The sequence below is a fragment of the Cervus canadensis genome, chromosome X (genome assembly GCF_019320065.1).
Source record: "Cervus canadensis isolate Bull #8, Minnesota chromosome X, ASM1932006v1, whole genome shotgun sequence".
Lineage (NCBI taxonomy): Eukaryota > Metazoa > Chordata > Mammalia > Artiodactyla > Cervidae > Cervus > Cervus canadensis.
Genome location: NC_057419.1, coordinates 19,709,744 through 19,729,065, shown reverse-complemented (window position 1 = coordinate 19,729,065; position 19,322 = coordinate 19,709,744).

The following is a 19,322-nucleotide window of genomic DNA, read 5'->3' as shown; positions in this document are numbered from 1 at the left end:
CCAGGTCTCCCGCATTGCAGGCAGATTCTTAACCCACTGAGCCACAAGGGAAAGACAGATCTATTTTCACTAACAAAGCTGGAGAACTTTTTGAGCTCTTCTAGTTTGTAAGTTTATTGTAACTGCAGACTTTCCTTTCAGATGAAGTTCAGGAGGATACCTCAATTTCTTTGTGAGATATTATTACACCTCTGAAAATCCTGTCTACAGAGTTCACATTGTGATGCCTGCTTTTTAGGAGTTGTCTATCGGCATCACATTTTCTCATTTCTCCCTTCTTATCTGTTTGCTAATATTTATCTCCCAGGCTTGAAGTGAAAAGATCAGTTTGAGCCCTACCTCACCTCTTCCCTTCATTTAATTACATGAACGTCGGCAAGACACTTATGTTCCCTAAGCCTCAATTTCCTTTTCTGTAAAACGGGAATAACAGACCATACTAACTATCCAGCATACCTTATCCAGGGTTGCTCCCAGGATCAGATGTCCAAGTATAAACTAGAAATGCAAGGTTTTATTAGACAGGAAGAACTATTGTTTCTGCTCTTATACTGTGTATGTATACAGTATACATATGTGTGTATACAGTGTGTTTGGACACTGTGTATGTCCAAAGAGTTAGAGTTGTAGAATGGCTTACCAACTGAGCCTAATAAATTCATTATATAAATAAACTTATTTGATAATATAATTAGTTAATATTTCATATAAACACTGAAATAATAATAATAAAACAAGGACAAGCTTTACTTTCAGTAGAGTTGGTAATGACTTATATGCCATAAAGGGAGAAGTACTGGGAAAATTCCCAATATAAGCATAATATATCTTCTGACATCTACAATTCAATTACCAGAGTTTTCCCTTTGGGTTAAGCATTGCCCCTCTTCCCATGTTTCACTTTAAAAGTCAATAACCTTGGAAAGAAAAATGTTTAAATGTACTAACATGTCAGCATAAATGCGTTTATCAGACAGTGTACTTTCCTGATAGTAGATGGCAAGCCCAAAAGGCCTCTGGGCCCAAGAACTGGTGGGAATTGGTAGGGGGGGAGAAATGAGTTTGGGAGCAGAAAGCAGGATGGTGGGACTGGTTAAAAGATGAACCAAAGGAAGACTGAAAGTCTCCTAAAAGCCCATCAACCTCAGATTTCACAACCTCACAACTTTGGCCCAGTCTGCACTTTTCTGCCTCCACTAAAGTGTTTCAAACTGGGTTGCCCTGCCCGAGAATCAAGTGGAACAGGTGTCTTGCTTTTAGAAGAACCTGGCTGAATTGGTCAGTGACAGTTCAGTCAGTGGGGTCAGACTTGCCTCAGTAACCACTTTGCCCCCTACTGGTAAGATGGGTGTGGGCTGCCTTTCCTCCAATGAGGGAGCCTTGCAGGAATTGTACCTCCTTCTTAGGGCTTCCCTGATAGCTGATTTGGTAAAGAATCCGCCTGCAATGCAGGAGACCCTGGTTCAATTCCTGGGTCGGGAAGATCCACTGGAGAAGGGAAAGGCTACTCACTCCAGTATTCTTGGGCTTCTCTTGTGGTTCAGCTGGTAAAGAACCTGCCCACAATGCGGGAGATCTGGGTTCAATCCATGGGTTGGGAAGACCCCCTGGAAAAGGGAAAGGCTACCCACTCCAGTATTCTGGCCTGGAGAATTCCATGGACTACAGTCTATGGGGTTGCAAAGAGTCGGACTTGACTGAGCCACTTTCACTTCTTTCACTGGGCTTATGGGCTTCCCTGGTAAAGAATCCACCTGCAATGCAGGAGACATGGGTTTGGTCCCTGGCTTGGGAAGATCCCCTGGAGGAGGGCATGACAATCCACTCCAGTATTCTTGTCTGGAGAATCCCCATGGACAGAGGAGCCTGGTGGGCTGCAGTCCATGGAGTTGCAAAGAGTCGGACATGACTGAGCGACAAAGCACGCGGCTGGGGCTTATGGGCTTCCCTGTTAGCTTAGGTGGTAAAGAATCTGCCTGCAATGCAAGGGACCCAGGTTCAATCCCTGGATTGGGAAGATCCTCTGGAGGAGGGCATGGCAACTCACTCCAGTATTCTTGCCTGGAGAATCCCATGGACAGAGGAGCCTGGCAGGCTACAGTCCATAGGGTCGCAAGTAGTTGGACATGGCTGAGCATGCATGTACACTAGGGCTTATAAAGGAACAAGGATTCTTCTTTTAAACAAATAACAACCAGGCCTCAGTGCTGCCCTTAGACTAGGATATGAGGGGCCCTTGCTCTGGGCCCCATACATTACAAGCAATGAAAGGTGACATTTAGAATTCTTTGAACTCATAGAGTTTGAAAGTTTAAACAAGTTTTATGAATTTTACAGTTTTAAAAACAATCGAAAAAGTACAGTAACTTTTTACTGGGAATTATGGGAGAGATGCACTGGATGACCTAGGCTCCCCAGAAAGACCACCCCACCCCCCACATCACACTGGTCCAGAGAATGGTTGGCTAAAAGCCTGTAAGTGTGTGTGTGGTGGGAAGCACTGCCTCTGCCCCCGGAAACCCGAAAAAGAGTGGCTGCTTTCATTAAAACTTGACTGCCAAAAAAAAAAAAAAAAAAAAAACTTGACTGCCCCAGTCATTCCAAAAGAGTGACTAGGCAAACAGGGTTTTGCACATAACTGCATTCCCTCCTTCCCTTCTGCTCAGCTGGTGGAGTTTCATAAAATTCTTAGAACTTCCCCTTGGCTCCTCAGGGACCTGGTTGATTTGGGGCAGGTCCAGTCAGCCCTGGGTCTTGCTTCCACTGCACCCTGCCCAGTGAGAACCATTCTGTTGTCTGAACTCAACCGCATGGCTGCTGCTGGCAGCCTCAGCTCTGTGAGCCTCTCCGAGGTAACTGTGGCCTCTGGGCTGTGGGGTGTTAGGTGGGATCGTGGGCCAGGCTGTGGCTCTAGCTTGGTTTGTAAGTGCTATTTCTTTAGGATTATGGAATGTGGCCTTCCATTTGTATTCTTGCTTTGGGCTCTGTAAATATTATTTTGCAAAGTCCTTGCAGTAGCTTCAGTTCAGTTGCTCAGTCATGTCCGACTCTTTGCGACCCCATGGACTGCAGCATGCCAGGCTTCCCTGTCCATCACCAACTCCTGGAGTCCACCCAAACCCATGTCCATACAGTCGGTGATGCCATCCAACCATCTCATCCTCTGTCGTCCCCTTCACCTCCTGCCCTCAATCTTTCCCAGCATCAGGGTCTTTTCAAATGAGTCAGTTCTTTGCATCACGTGGCCAAAGTATTGGAGTTTCAGCTTCAGCATCAGTCCTTCCAATGTATATTCAGGACTGATTTCCTTTAGGATTGACTGGTTGGATCTCCTTGCAGTCCAAGGGACTCTCAAGAGTCTTCTCCAATACCACAGTTCAAAAGCATCAGTTCTTCGGCACTCAGCTTTCTTTATAGTCCAACTCTCACAGCCATACATAACTACTGGAAAAACCATAGCCTTGATTAGACAGACCTTTGCTGGCAAAGTAATGTCTCTGCTTTTTAATATGCTGTCTAGGTCGGTCATGGCTTTTCTTCCAAGGAGCAAGCGTCTTTTAATTTCACGGCTGCACTCACCATCTGCAGTGATTTTGGAGCCCCCAAAAATAAAGTCTGTCACTGTTTCCATTGTTTCCCCATCTATTTGCTGTGAAGTGATGGGACCAGATGCCATGATCTTAGTTTTCTGAATGTTGAGTTTTGAGCCAACTTGTTCACTTTCATTTTCATCAAGAGGCTCTTTAGTTCTTCTTTGCTTTCTGCCATAAGGGTGGTGTCATCTGCATATCTGAGGTTATTGATATTTCTCCCAGCAATCTTGATTCCAGCTTGTGCTTCATCCAGCCCAGCATTTTGCATGATGTACTCTGCATATAAGTTAAATAAGCAGGGTGACAATATATACCTTGACGTACTCCTTTCCTGATTTTGAACCAGTTGTTGTTCTATGTCCAGTTCTAACTGTTGCTTCTTGACCTGCATACAGATTTCTCAGCAAACAGGTCGTCTGGTATTCCCATCTCTTTCAGAATTTTCCACAGTTTGTGGTATCCACTCAGTCAGAGGCTTTAGCATAGTCAGTAAAGCAGAAATAGATGTTTTTCTGGAATTCTCTTGCTTTTTTGATGATCCAGCAGATGTTGGCAATTTGATCTCTGGTTCTTCTGCCTGTTCTAAATCCAGCTTGAACATCTGAAAGTTCATGGTTGACGTACTGTTGAAGCCTGGCTTGGAGAATTTGAACATTACTTTGCTAGCGTGTGAGATGAGTGCAATTGAGTAGTAGTTTGAACATTCTTTGGCATTGCCTTTCTTTGGGGTTGGAATGAAAACTGACCTCTTCCAGTCCTGTGGCCACTGCTGTGTTTTCCAAATTTGCTGGCATATTGAGTGCAGGACCTTCACAGTAGCTTAGAGGGTTTTGTGATCTTTCAACGTTGTTTTGAACCCCTTCTCTGGAGTGCCTTCTGAGTTGAATTGTAAGTCCTAATCCCTGGTACCTGTGAATGTGAGGAAATAGAGTTTGGAATGTGTGGACAGAGGGTCTTCAGTGATGTAACAAAGTTAAGATGAGGTCACTAGGGCAGGCCCCAATCCATTAGGACTGGCATCCTTATAAGAAGAGGAAAATGGAGAGTGAAGAACCAAGACCTCCAGGGAGAAGATGGCCAGGTGAGGATGGAGACAGAGACTGGAGTGTTGCTGCCATAAGCCATGGAACACCTGGGGCCATGGGAAACTGGATGAGACAAGGAAGGATTCTCTCCTACAGACTTTGGAGGGAGCATGGCCTTGCCAACATTTTAATCTTGGACTTCTAGCTTCCAGAACTGGAAGAGAATAAATTTCCTCTGTTTAAAGCCATCAGGTTTGTGGTACTCTTTTACAGAAATCCTAAAAAACAATATATTTTTCAAAGGTGGTTTTTAAGCCGCCTAAAGAAAATCAGCCTCATTTTTTAGATGTACCCTTTCTTGAAGCCTTTGTCAATGATAGACACAGCCCTGACCAGGTTGCAAGCTGGTTTCCAAGGAAGAGCCCTTGAATGACTTGAAGAAGCATCACTGGGATGAGAGTATTATTCTCATGCAGTGTCTCATTCTAATGTCACAGAGAGAAACACCAAGACCAGCATGTATTCTAATGTCGCCTGGGTTAAAATGACTGCGGCATTCTGTCTGTGTAGTGACATTTTACACATTGTTTCCAAGACAGAACTGAAAACAGATGTGATTGCTAATAAAAACCCAAGGAGTTTTTCTTTATTCTTGTGGGTTAACAAATTAATTCACTTTTATAGAAATAAGCCTTTCCAAAGGGAAGCCAGTAAATTGTTTTGGGTGAATAAATTTCTTTAGCATAGAAGGTCACAGGTTGAAGTTAGAAACACTGAGAGTATCACCTAAGGCAATGTGTCTCTGAGTTTGCATCTGTTACTTCCGGAACATAGGAAGGTTTAAAAGATGTTTTTAAAAAAAAATACAATTTGGCCCCTCCAAAGTCATTTTTGGTCCTAGGAAGTGAAAATGAAGCTTACACCTGTATTTCACTAACGATTGATATAATGCAATTTGTATAAAGTAATCATAGGGAGTGAGAGGAAAGAGTGGATCTTTGCATTAAAATAAAATCAGCCTGGAAGTCACACTTTTCAGGGTCTACCTTTTAGAACCCCATTTAGCTTTTAAATAGACTCCTCTTTCCTGACTTGCTTTGATGAACCACTCTCATCTCAATGATTACTCCTGACATTTAGTTGCTTGTGCAATTAACTGGGGCTCTTTTTTTCTCTTTGAGAAGAACTATATGCAGCTAATACACATTTGTCAAGTATTTCCTTGACTTGGGAGAGGTGCTGTTGGTAGGCAGTTAAGAAGATGCCAGGAGTAGTTTCAAGTTTGTGATGGAGAACCCAACCACTCACTCGTAGCAGAGCTGTGAGTGGTTATTGGCACATGTCCACTCTGCCTCCCTTCTCTTCTCTCATTAAAAGTCGTGAGTTCCCAGCTAAGCTGGTATTTCTTATCTCAGGGAATAAAAAAGGAAATCCAATAATCTGCTCTAAGGATTGAGAACTACATACATCACCACTTCAGGGGACTGCATTTTTGTCAAGATGTTAAAAAAAATAGATGACTCAGAAAAAGAATTGAATTTTCTGTGATGGGATTTTAATATCAAAGTAGGAGACATTTTTCCCCCTTGGCGTGATAGGGCCTGGGCTTAAGTCTGACCCAACAGATAGAACAGGCGGAGCTGGAGTAGATGAATGAGACTGGACTGGAGAAAAATGGCTCCCTACTTCAGATTCGGCACCCCTTTTGTAGCAAACAGCTTTTGTTGGGGCTACATTTCCCAGAGGGCTTTGTATCTCCGTGGGGCTGCATAACATTTTGCCATTGTGGTTTGTGAGTAGAAAGAATGTGGCCACTTTTGGTTGGAGGTGATTGAGATACAAGTGTACCTGCTCCTCTGTTACTGTCCTCATTGGCTGGTCATCTTTAGAGGATTCTGAGACCCTTTAGAGGTGGAACCAGAAGAACCAGAAGATAAAAAGAGCCTTTCTCTGAATCACCTCACAGAGGAAAGCTGCCCTTTCTCTGAATCACCTCACAGAGGAAAGCTGCCCTGGATTGCTCCGAGAGCCGGAAGTGAAGTTTGATTGATCAAACTCACTGCTTTGTTCTATCTCCTTAGTTCTTATTGCTGCCTAATATTCTATATATTGTTGTTTCTCCTCCACAAGTATCTAAGTCCCATGAGGGCAGAGGTTTTTACCTGTCCTGCTTATTGCTGTATCCTCACTGCCTAGAACATTGCCTGGCACATAGTAAGTGCTTGATAATATTTGCTGAATGAATGAATATGGGAATAAATGCAAGGAATATAGTTGTGATATAATAGATTTTGGAGATCTTAATCCTGGTTTCACCAGATATCATGACCAGAGAATTGTACTCAAGGCTATTTCTGTATGTGTTAAGGGCTTCCCAGGTGGTGCAGTGGTAAAGAATCCACCTGCCAGTGCAGGAGATGCAGGGGACGAAGGTTTGATTCCCTGGAGAAGGAAATGGCAACCCACTCCAGTATTTTTGCCTAGAAACTTCCATGGATAGAGGAGTCTGGCGGGTTATAGTCCATGGGGTCACAAAGAGTCAGATACAGCTAAGCATGCAACATGCACACTATTTGTGTGTGTGTGTGTATTTAAAAATGAGATGGAATCCTAGAGTTCAGAATCATTTCCTCAGAATTATATCACTTTGCTGACAAAGATCTGTATAGTCAACACTATGATTTTTCCAGTAGTCATGTATGGATGTGAGACTTGGATTATAAAGAAGGTTGAGCACCAAAGAATTGATGCTTTCAAACTGTGGTGTTGGAGAAGACTCTTGAGAGTCCCTTGGACTACAAGGAGATCAAACCAGTCAATCCTAAAGGGAATCAACCCTGAATATTCATTGGAAGGACTGATGCTGAAGCTCCAATACTTTGGGCTCCTGATGTGAAGAGCTGACTCATTGGAAAAGACCCTGATGCTGGGAAAGATTGAGGGCAGGAGAAGAAGGGGGCGACAGAGGATGAGATGGTTGGATGGCATCACTGACTCAATGGACATGAGTTTGAGCAAGCTCTAGGAGATAATGAAGGACAGGGAAACCTGGCGTGCTGCAGTTCATGGGGTCGCAAAGAACCAGACACAACTTAGCAACTGAACAACAACAGCAGCATTTGGAGAGTCTTGGTTATCTATTGCTGTGTAACACATTGCTTCAAAATTTAACGACTTAAAATGAAAATTTATCATCACGTGGTTTCTGAGGGTTAGGAATATGGGAGTAGTTTGGCCAGTGGTTCTGGCTCAGGGTCTCTCACGAGGTCGTAGCCAAGCTATCACTGAGGCTTCAGTCATTTGATGACTTGACTGAAGCTGGAGGATTTGCTTCCAAGATGGCCCACTCATGTGGTGTGGTTAGGAGGTCTCAGACACTCATGGCTGTTGGTCAGAAGCCTCCATCAGTTCCTGACAACATCAGTCTTTGCATAGGCCAGCTTACAATATGGCAGCTGGCTTCTCCCAGAGCAAATAACCCAAGAGAGTACTCAAATCTTCTACATTCTATATAGATAATCTGAATCTTTCTGGTAGCTTGAATTCTCACTTATGTCCCCTTATCAAAAGAGGACGTACTGGCTTAAATCTGCATATCAATGCTTATTCTTATTCGCTGTATTTTTCCTATTACTTCCCCATAACTGGCTTCCCCCACACACCCTTCACTCTCTTTGGTCGAATATGATATTTAAGCCTGAATTCTTTATTGTCTAATCGAAGTATAGTTGATGCAAGCCTGTGTTCAAGCCTGAATTCTGAGCCAGCTCTGCGAGTTACTCACTTTCCCCTAGATCTCTTCCATGTATGCATGTTAACAAACCTGTTCATTTTCTCTTGCTAATCTGTCTTTGGTTAATGGGGCCCCAGATGAAAATATGAAAGGGTAGAGGAAAAATGATATTTTCCTTCCCTATCTTGTTCAAAAGAGGGGTGGAACTGGGTTTTGAACATGAGACTGAATGATGTAGGGGCTCTCCCCCCGCAGCCCACCTATGCTTACCTTTCCCCTAGCTGCAATCTGCCCCTTCCAGTGTGCAGATAATAGTGTTTTCATTTATACTCATTCCTTGTTGTGTTTTTAGTTCCCTCAGGAACCCCAAAAGGGAAAATGGAGAGAGTGGTCAGGCAGGATTATAGCATTCAAAGGCCCCTGACCCTAATGCCATTAATTCCAGCTTTTAAATCCCATCCTGTTTCCATTGCACCATCATGGGGTAATTTAGAGCCAATTCTGGGTGAGCAGGAGGCGTTGGGAAATACAGCAATGGCCAAATGGCATTCAGGGGATATTTTTAGTTACCTAAATAAACTGTATTTCCACAGTCTGCAGAACTTATGGTTTTTGTGCAGTAAATAAAGCAATGGAAATGCCACGAAGGAGCCCAGCCAGATGACTCCATTTGTGTGCATTCTGTTCCAGAGGAGTCCCTTCAATAGCAGACGGGCTCCATGTGATTCTGCGAAGGCACACAAGCTGCTCACCAGCAGTGCCGCTTCACTCCTGGGTATTGCACGCCAGTCTCCCGATGCCACACCCAGGGCTTACCAGGGAGGATTCTGCAGTGTGTCAGTTATCAGGACAAACATAGTTGTGATCAAACGAGTTTTGGAAATGCCAGGTGGAGCAGAGTTCAATAGGGCTCTTCCCCATGCCTCAGTGCTGCTAAAATGCTAATATGTATTTTAAGGGTGGCATATTAAGCAGTGTTTTCTAAACGCACTTGAATATGAACTTTTATCTTTGAAGAACAACCATTAGGATCTGTGCCTATTATCAGTCTCTTGCCTCTCAGCTCCAAATCCACTCTTTGTTGCCCTGGTTGTGGTCCTGGAATGTTGCTCTATTGTCAGCTGGCTTTGGGTTAAGCTCTGTTGGTAGAGGGTCTTGGGGAGAACCTGGAGGAGGAAGTGACTTCTTTTCTTGGTTTGTGTGTGTACTTTGCTTCTTCTTGTTCCTGCAGTATTGGGCTGGCATGTGGGACCCCCGGTGGAGCTCACCCCAGCGACTTTCAGTGACACCCCTGCAAGCAGCTTCATGGCAAGTTTTGCAGGTGCCCCAGCCAGGGGGCTCAGGGGCAGGCTCTCCATGGAAGGACTGGTTTCCCCATAAGCTCAGCGGCATCTCCTGTGGGTAGCACCCTGGTGACTTTCTGGAGAGTCCAGCCAGTGCCCTTGCCAGCTTCCTACAAATTCGACAGCACCCCTAAGGGCAGCTTTCCAATTTCATTAGCACCCAGTGACCAGTTTTCTTCCCACCATCTTGTTCTGCTGGCTCCTTGGGGGTGGATTTCCAGCTTCTCAGCGCTGGCCCACAGCTCCTGGCCATGGCTGTTGGCTTGTTTCAGAAATCAGCTGTGGCCCAGGGCAATCTGGCCAATTTCTCTGCCACCCAGTGGGCTGCAGCCACACTCTCTCCAGTGAGGGCTGAATCTCAGCCTTGAAGAGCCATCTTCCCACCCCATTCCAAGTTTGTTTTTTCCTTGGTATTGCCTCTTATTCCTCGGGTTTCCTTCCTTCCTTCTTAAAATATGATATGTAATTCACGTACCATAAAACTCACCTTTTCACAGTTTACAGTTCAGTGGATTTTAGTATATTCACAAAATTATCAACTATCACCACAATCTAATCCAGATGTTTTCATCACCCCCAAAGAAACGCTATACCCATTCGCAGTCACTCCCGATTCCCCACCCCTGTCCCTCCAGCTCCTAATCTACTTTTTGTCTCTAAAAATTTGCCTTTTCTGAAAATTTCCTATAAGCATAGTTATAGGCATGCAGTCTTTGGTGTCTGGCTTCTTTCACTTAACATAATATTTTGGAGATTCACCCATATTGTAGCAGGTATCTGAATTTTCTTCCTTTCTGTGGCAGAATAGTAGTGCATTGTATGGAAATGCTGCATTTTGTTTATCCATTTATCAGTTGATGGACACTTGGGTTGTCTCCACTGCTGGACTCTTACAAATAATTCTGGAAAGAATATTCACACACAAGTTTTTGTGTGAAGTTACATTTTCTTTTTTTTTCCCATTTATTTTTATTAGTTGGAGGCTAATTACTTTACAGTATTGTAGTGGTTTTTGCCATACATTGACATGAATCAGCCATGGATTTACATGTGTTCCCCATCCCGATCCCCCCTCCCGTCTGCCTCCCCATCCCATCCCTCTGGGTCTTCCCAGTGCACCAGCCCTGAGCACCTGTCTCATGCATCCAACCTGGGCTGGTGGTCTGTTTCACCCTTGATAGTATACTTGTTTCAATGCTGTTCTCTCAGAACATCCCACCCTCGCCTTCTCCCACAGAGTCCCAAAGTCTGTTCTGTACATCTGTGTCTCTTTTTCTGTTTTGCATATTGGTTTATTGTTACCATCTTTTAAAATTCCATATATATGCATTAGTATACTGTATTGGTCTTTATCTTTCTTGCTTACTTCACTGTGTATAATGGGCTCCAGTTTCATCCATCTCATTAGAACTGATTCAAATGAATTCTTTTTAATGGCTTTGTGTTACATTTTCACTCCTCTTGGATATATACCTCAGAGTGGAACTGCTGGGTCATATGGTGACTGTTTTACTTTGGATTTGACCAACAGAGGGAGTATCAGGTGACCAACTGACTTATTAAAAGATTTATCCCATTCTTACTCTAACTAGTAAGCATTATCATGAAGCACAAATAATGTGGCCTTAGAGCCAGTCTAGCCCACATCAAATCCCACCGCCACCATTTTCACCTGATACGTGGGCCACTCTGCAAGGCAGAAAAACAGAGCATGATGTTCCCTGCTCTGAAGTGATGTGCTAGGGTCAAATCCTTTTCTACCATGGCTAGCTGAGATATGGGACATTCTTTCTATAAGGGAAAGAACAGAGTATGATCTTCCCTGCCCGGGGCTGTAATCAGAATAATTATTTTTCTGCAACTTGATGTACTAGATGTACTATGTTATGCTACATGTGAAAATGGGGTCTTCTGGTTTAATTGCACATTCTGACAGATAGAATCTACCACAGGTAGATTGTTTTTGAAAATAATTAGATGACAGAAAACACATACTTGAGACTACAAGTCCAGCAACAGCTCTTTGTGATCATTTGAATTGGATTTCCAGAAGTCAGTGATGATGTTGACAGTTACACTTGAGGGACCGGGAAGCGGGGCCACTCAATGCTGAGTAATGAGATGACAGTTCAGCTGAGGTAGAGCTGGGAGATGGTTTCTCAGCCACTCCAAGACCAGGTAAATGTGCACCTGGGTGTCTGTATTTGTGACTTTAAGGTAATCTAAATGGGTTCCCATATTGTCTTGTCAAAATACATGTTAATAAATTGTGTATTTGTGCATGGGACCCACTGTACAGCCATTTATTACTTGTGATTCAAAGCAAATTGGTATAATGTTTAGGAGTAGCTCTGAAGATCATTCTGCCTTTGTAAATTCTCAGCAATTTTCTACACTTCCATCAAAGGACTTTCCAGTGGTGAAAGCATTTCGTATAGTAAACGCATTAAAATGCTTCCTCTGATTTTACTATTCTAGTTAATGATTCCATTTTCTTTACAGGCTTATTGACTGAAACAAGAGTGACTGTGATGCAGGAAGCATGATTACACACTTAATTTCTGAGGCGTGCCAGCAGCTCAGCTCAGCGTTGCATCCTCTGAACTGGCAAGCTCCCAAGACCACAGCAAGTCTGGTAGTGAGGCAGGTCCAGGCCTCGCTGCAGTTTCTCTGGCTGTTTCTGGCAATTTCTAGGACTTATCAATGTCCCATGGAAAATGAGTCTCTGAGAAAGCTCGTGTCAACTATGCAGATAATAAAGAAAGATACCACTCATTCTAATTCACCTGGGGCAGAAGTGCATTGCCATAATTACTCATAAACATTCAGGCCGTGCTATCATCAGATCATGTTACATGATATTAGAGATTCAGATTATTCACAATATGGAAATCATCTAGGGACAATTGAGTGGGGCAGATATTCTTACGAGCATCTTCCTGTATATTCTTCATGCCTAAAGTTTCAGTGAAACACGTTCATTTTAAGGCTCATTTCCCATGGATCACTGATCATAAGCTTTAGAGACATCTGCAGAGTGGATCCAGAAACACCTAAGAGACCATGCAACAGCAGGGCTGTCTGCCTCACATCTAGAGCTTGCCTAGTATATACTGTGTGTGTGTGTGTGTTAGTTGCTCAGTTGTGTCTGACTCTTTGCAACCCCATGGACTGTAGCCCGCCAGGCTCCTCTGTCCATGGAATTCTTCAGGCAAGAATACTGGAGTGGGTAGCCATTCGCTTCTCCAGAAGATCTTCCCATCCCAGGGATTGAATCCGTGTCCCCTGTGCCTCCTGCATTGCAGGCAAATTCTTTTCCATTGAGCCACTAGGGAAGCCCCATATACCATATGGTATATCCTAAATAGTACATGTTGTATATAAAATATGTGTTATATATTATAAGCTAAAGTTTTCATAGCTTGTAGATTTAGAGAATGGAGTAGGAAGCTTGGCTGCACACAGTCTGCTCAGATAGAAAATATGTAAACATGTATAAAATGCATACTCATTCTGGTCAATAACTACCTGTTGATGAGAATTACCAAATGCAGTCATAGGCAATGTTAGGTTTTCTACTATATACATTCATACAACAGAATGAAACTTATTGCTTCTCATCTTTAGAGTTGTTATAGGTGATATTGGCAAAATATTGGCAGTGTTTCTCAATTTGGGAAGTAGTAATGGGTCCAGGGCCATAATAGGTAGGAAGGTCCAATATTAAAAACAAATAATGGTGCCTTGATTTTCCAAGAGAAAAGCCATAAATTCCTCAAACTATTTGTTGTTGTTGTTCAATCGCCAAGTCTTACCCAACTCTTTGTGACCCCATGGACTGCAGCACACCAGGCTTCCCTGTCCTTCACCATCTCCCAGAGTTTGCTCAAACTCCTGTCCATTGAGTCAGTGATTCCATCCAACCATCTCATCCTCTGTCATTCCCTTCTCCTCCTGCCTTCAATCCTTCCCAACATCAGGGTCTTTTCCAAAGAGTCAGCTCTTCTCTTCAGGTGGGTAAAGTATTGGATCTTCAACTTCAGCATCAGTCCTTCCAATGATTATTCAGGGTTGATTTCCTTTAAGATTGACTAATTTGACCTCCTTGCAGTCCAAGGGACTCTCAAGAGTCTTCTCCGGCACCACAGTTCAAAAGCATCAATTCTTCAGTGCTCAGCCTCCTTTATATGAGAGCTGGACCATAAAGATCTGGACAGTCCAGCTCTCACATAAAGAAGGCTGAGCACTGAAGAATTGATGCTTTCAGATTGTGGTGCTGGAGAAGACTCTTGAGGGTGCCTTGATTTTCCAAGAGCAAAGCCATAAATTCCTCAAACTCTAGACTGAATTTGATATTGGTTTTCAGCTAGAGGCCAGCAAATTTTGTCTCTAAAGGGCCAGATAGTAAATATTTTAGGTTTTACTGGCCACATAGTCTCCATCACAACTACTTCACTCTGCTCCTGAAGGACAAAAGCAGCCATAGACAATGTGTACATGAAGGAGTATGGTTGTGGTGCAACTAAACTGTATTTTTTAAAATGGGTGAAGAGCCAGATAGCTCTTCAAATGAGCTTTAAAAAAAATTTCAAGCTCTTTAAAAGAGATATGTTGATCCCCAGGGGTTTGCATAAGCTCAGTGGCCCTCAGCCCTGGCTACACAAAAGAATCACTTGGAGGAGCCTTGAAAAATTCTGGTGCCCAGCCTCCATCCCAGACCAATTCAGTCAGAATCTCTGAGATGGGCTTCCAGGAGTCCATCTTTTATTGAGGCTTCCCAAGTGATTCCAACATGAAGCCAAAGTTGAGACCCATTGCATGTAGCCATGAAAATAGTGCCAAGTTAACCTCATTTCTTCCTTCTCCTCTTCCTTGTCTTCCTCCTCTCTCTCCTCCTCCTCCTCCTCTGGGATGAAGTAGCCAAAGAGCTTTATTGGGGCAGAACAGAAGCTGCAGTTGACCTGGGTTTATGTTGGTCATTTGCCAGAGCCTTTCATTTTTGTCCTCATGGACAAAGGAGAACAACGTGGTGGATGAGAGAGTCAGCCTCTGATGAATGGAGTAGATAACACCTAGAATTCTTTGAGGGTCCCACCTCTCTCCAGTGGTGACTGCACAGCAGGCATCCGATAAATCTTTCCTGGGGGGACTCATGGTCTACTGTATAAGAAATGGCTGAACGAACCAGGGATTTAAACTTGGAAAGGAAAATAGTTGTGGTGGGTACATGATAGTTGTCTTAAAAAATGTGCCAGGCCATCATAGTGAAGAAAAACAGACTTTTGAATTTTGCAGAGTAGAAATAGAATCATTGTTGGTTGCCACTGGGAGGCGCTCATTCATCTAACAAGTATTTGTTTAGTGACAGCTCTGTGCCAGGTACTGTTTAGTCACTGGAGCTGGATCAGTGAACAACTCAGGCTAAGATCCATGCTCTGTAAGACTTACCATCTCGACACTTACTTTAATGGGTTTGATGATTAAAGCAGTAAGAAAATAGAATGGGTTGCTTCAGAAGGCATTGATCATAGGTTGGATGATCACATATTTGAGGTCATTATGAGCCAACCAGAACCTCCAGCCCCAAGTTTTTCTGAGTCTAGGAAAGGACAACACCTCCCTTCCTTCTCTTTGCAGTCAACTTTCCTTCCACATCACTCTCTTACTCCCACCATTCATTTCCACGGTAACAGAGTCAGACGTTTACAGTTGGATTTGGAAATGCTAAGATTCTAAGCAGGAGAGTCACAGGGTGTGGATAAAGCTGTGGACAGATTGTCCATGTCTCGCGTGACAAGGCCAGTAGAGGGGAGAAGGACTTGCCTCCTGCTTTATGTGTCTGGGACTCCTTTCCAGCAGATGCCATCCTGCACATTCCATATGATGGCAAGTTGACACCTGTCAGAGTTTCAGTTATGTTATCTCTGGAGCCTTGAGGTCTCAAAAGCCGCAGACTGGCTTAATGATGCAGGGTACTGGAGTGAGGTGTCCTGTTCGGTTTGTGTGAGCAAGCTTATTCCTTTTAACTCTTTGTCACAGCTACACACTAGGAATGGGCTGAGATAATAGGGAAGCTGGGGGGAGGATCCTCTATTTTCTTTCACTGATTCATAGAAATACACATTCATATCCATATACACAAATATAGATACATACATGTACCTACTTTTGTATCTAGACATATGTCTTGCATTTGTTCTGAGGCTGGTGGGCAAGAGAATGTAAGTGCCAGTGACAAAGTGGTCCCACAGGGTAAGGCACACCCCTATTTCAAATGCCCAGCGCTGACCTCCTAAGCAGAACAGAGCAGGAACATTTCCCCATTGGGGGAGAATGGAGTTGGATTTGAGGGCAAGAGACCCAGGGGTGAGCCTATTCTCACAGCAGGCTAAGGAGAGAGGACAGGCCCATGTGGTGGGTGTTTGGGGTGTGGCTTGAGTGGTTGGAGGAGTGTGACAGAAATAAGGGTTTGAGGGTATTGGGATCCAGGGACAAGGAAGGCCACAAGGATTTGTTTTTCTCTTAGTCATGGGGCCCAGGAAGTTTACTTACATGACCAGGCTAGTTTTTATTATATATTATGGAGGAGGTGATTGATTGTGCAGCATTGAACACTCTGCAGATTTACATTCTGGATGTAAAGACTCTGTTGTCCTTGTTCAATAACTGGATTCGAGTTGTAGAAATATCTGGAAGCCATGAAGACTAAACGTTGTAGAGAGAGAAAGTTATCCTATCAGGAATAAAATATAATGTTATCTGAAGCTTTGAGTCATTTTTAATTCCAAGAGTTGTATCATTTCTGGTCTCCAGCTCTCTGTGTCACCTATAGTATTGAGCTAAAGCGAGCCTGACAAATTGTTTCAATTTTATTGTTTGAGGTTGTGTTTGTTCACTGATCTTTACCCTGAATCTCCCTGAAAATTCATTCTGGGAGCTTGGTTCCAAAGTCAGGAGTGGTTGGTACCAAAATCAGTGTTAAAACATAGCCATTCTGAGATGTCTTTTCTGTCTTTAAAATCTATTGAGAAGAAGTGATTTAATAGTGGTTTAAATTAAGTCAGAGGACAACAGGATTTCTCTGCAGAATTACAGATAAAATAGATTTTTTTTCTCTAGAAGCAAGAGAGTGTTGCAGGAAAGTTTAACTGATTCTCCTTACTGCTACGTGATGCTCGGAATACCAGAAAGATTCTGCATGTCTAGCTGGCCGTAGAAATGTGGCTGGTTCCTCACGGAGGCAGCGTATGTGGCCAAGGTTCCCTTCTTCTTGAGGGGGCAGGTGTCCTGGTCCTCTTGGGTGTCCCGGCCCCCGTCCTTTGCGTGGTGCCCAGGTTCTCCGAAGCTGGCATCCTTCTTTGCCCTGGCCAGCCTTCTCAAGAACTGGTGCACTGACCTGGCTCCTGAACCCCCTCCAGCTGACCTAGAAAGACCCCCTTTTCTGCTGAGAGAGCAAGACGCAGCAGTGCTTTCAACCCTGGCCACATAGAATCAGAATACTGACGTCTGGCCCAACCCTTGAGGTCCTGATTTAATTGACCTGGAGGGAGCACTGGGGGTTCTGATGAATAGCCAGGGTTGAAGACAGAGCTTGAATCAGTTGTAATTTTGGTTCCAACCCTTTGAACATTCACTGGAAGTTAGGATAAACTTTCAGGAAAATCGTATAGTGGGGAGTGTGTGACTGGATCAGGGCAACAGGTTTGGGGATATTTAAGTAGCATTACAGTGGTCTAATGATGGAAGTTTCAGAATGATTCCTTCCAAAGGGATTTTAGACTCCTTTTAATAACATATGGATATTTCTGGGGATGATACAGTGCATAACCCTTTGATTGTTAGGTTATGATAGGCTTTGAAAAACAATATTTTTTGCCGTAAATTTTGTCCCCTCTGGCTCTGAATTTTTGGAAGCTGCATTGAATTGGCATGTAGATGAGCAGGGCAGGATCACAAGCTATAAAATAGTATGAAAAAGGAATGAATTATGACACATTGCCACTTTCACTCAAGCTCTGGGGAAAATGCTGACACATGAGAGGTACTGAGCCAATGACTGTAAGTGACTGATCCTGTTCCATTTTTAAATTCCTGTTGGCAGAGAGAAGCCAGTGAAGTTTTTTGAGTAGAGGTATGATAACTGTGGTTAAGGATTACTTAGATAATATTCAATAGTATATTGGATGGATGGCAGGATGGGGAGAACCCAAAGAAAGCAGCTCAACAATACAAATTATACCTGTAAGTTGAGAGAAGGAAAGAGCTGCTGTGGCCAGAAATTCTGAGAAGGCTTCTTGGGTGGAATGGAAATTGATCTGAATTTTGAAAAGTGCAAAGAAGACTGAAAGAGGGATGAAAGGGTCATTCTAGGGTGGGAGACATTTATGAATTGTTATCCGGTCATGTTAAAAATTTTAGATTGAAAATATATTTTTTGTTCTGATTTCAGAACACACCCTGCTGCCACCTGTACGTAAGCCCTCACAGTTCACAGTAGGGCAGTTGCCCTTACTTCTACCGCCCCTCCTTCTCTGTCAAATCCACACTCCATGCCAGGGCCTGTGTATACTTATGGCTCTCAAAAACTCCATTAATAGCTCCTGCCAAGTCTGTCCTCTCAGCCATTCAGCCCAGACACCACCAGCCACCCCACTTACGGCTCCAGGCTACTCACCCTCCTCCATTCCTCTCCTTTCTTCTGCTGTCCAGGCATCTTTCTCCAGTCTTGTGTGTGCTCACCCAGCAGTATTCCTCAGACATGGGAAAGCCATTTTACTGAGGATAAGGCATTTGGGGTGCCTCCAGCTCTTCACATCCACCCACCATCAGCCTGCTGTTTTGGAGAGAATGGAAGATTTTTTTTTTAAATAAAAGTGCTTTTGGTTGTGCTACTTCAGTATAAAACACTGACTTCAAGAAGCTTACCATCTCAGTATTGGGTGGGAGACACAAGATGGAAGAGAGAAGCCAGGACAGGGCTAAAATCTTCACACAAATAAGGTGGAAGAAGAAGATGGTGGAATTTACATGGCTCAGAGAGGAGATGTGGGAAGAGTTATTTATAGGAATAAAAACCAAATATTTGTAGGACAATATTGTATGCTATGCAGTGGAATCGATCTCCTGTGGAGATGATCAGTAAAATTTTCACAAGTTCTTTGGTCAGATGGATCCTTCATGGCGTCTGCAGAGATTTGCTCAGTCCTGTTTGTGTTGAGAGAACAGAGGCTGCGATCTGTGATGGTCAGCACAGGGACGTTCTTGCCCTTCTGTTTCCTCTTGGCCCTGCATGGCATGGGACACGGACTAGATGCTCAATAAACTCTCCTGATGTGAATGTATTTTCATTGTGACAACTTCCCTTTGAGACCCATAATTTCATCCCCATTTTCCAGATAAGATAAATGGAAGTCTGAAGTATCACACTCTTGTTTCCCAGAATCTTGCAGGAGAGGCATTAGAGGATTTATGTCACATACCATCTTCTACTTTACATTCTATCAGAATGCACAGGTCACATTTCATCCATACAGCCTTCACTTCTGTGTCCCATTTTTACTTTTCAGCCCAAAGATTATATATTATAGTCTTTAATATTCGGGTGATAAAATAGGGGGCAATATTTGCC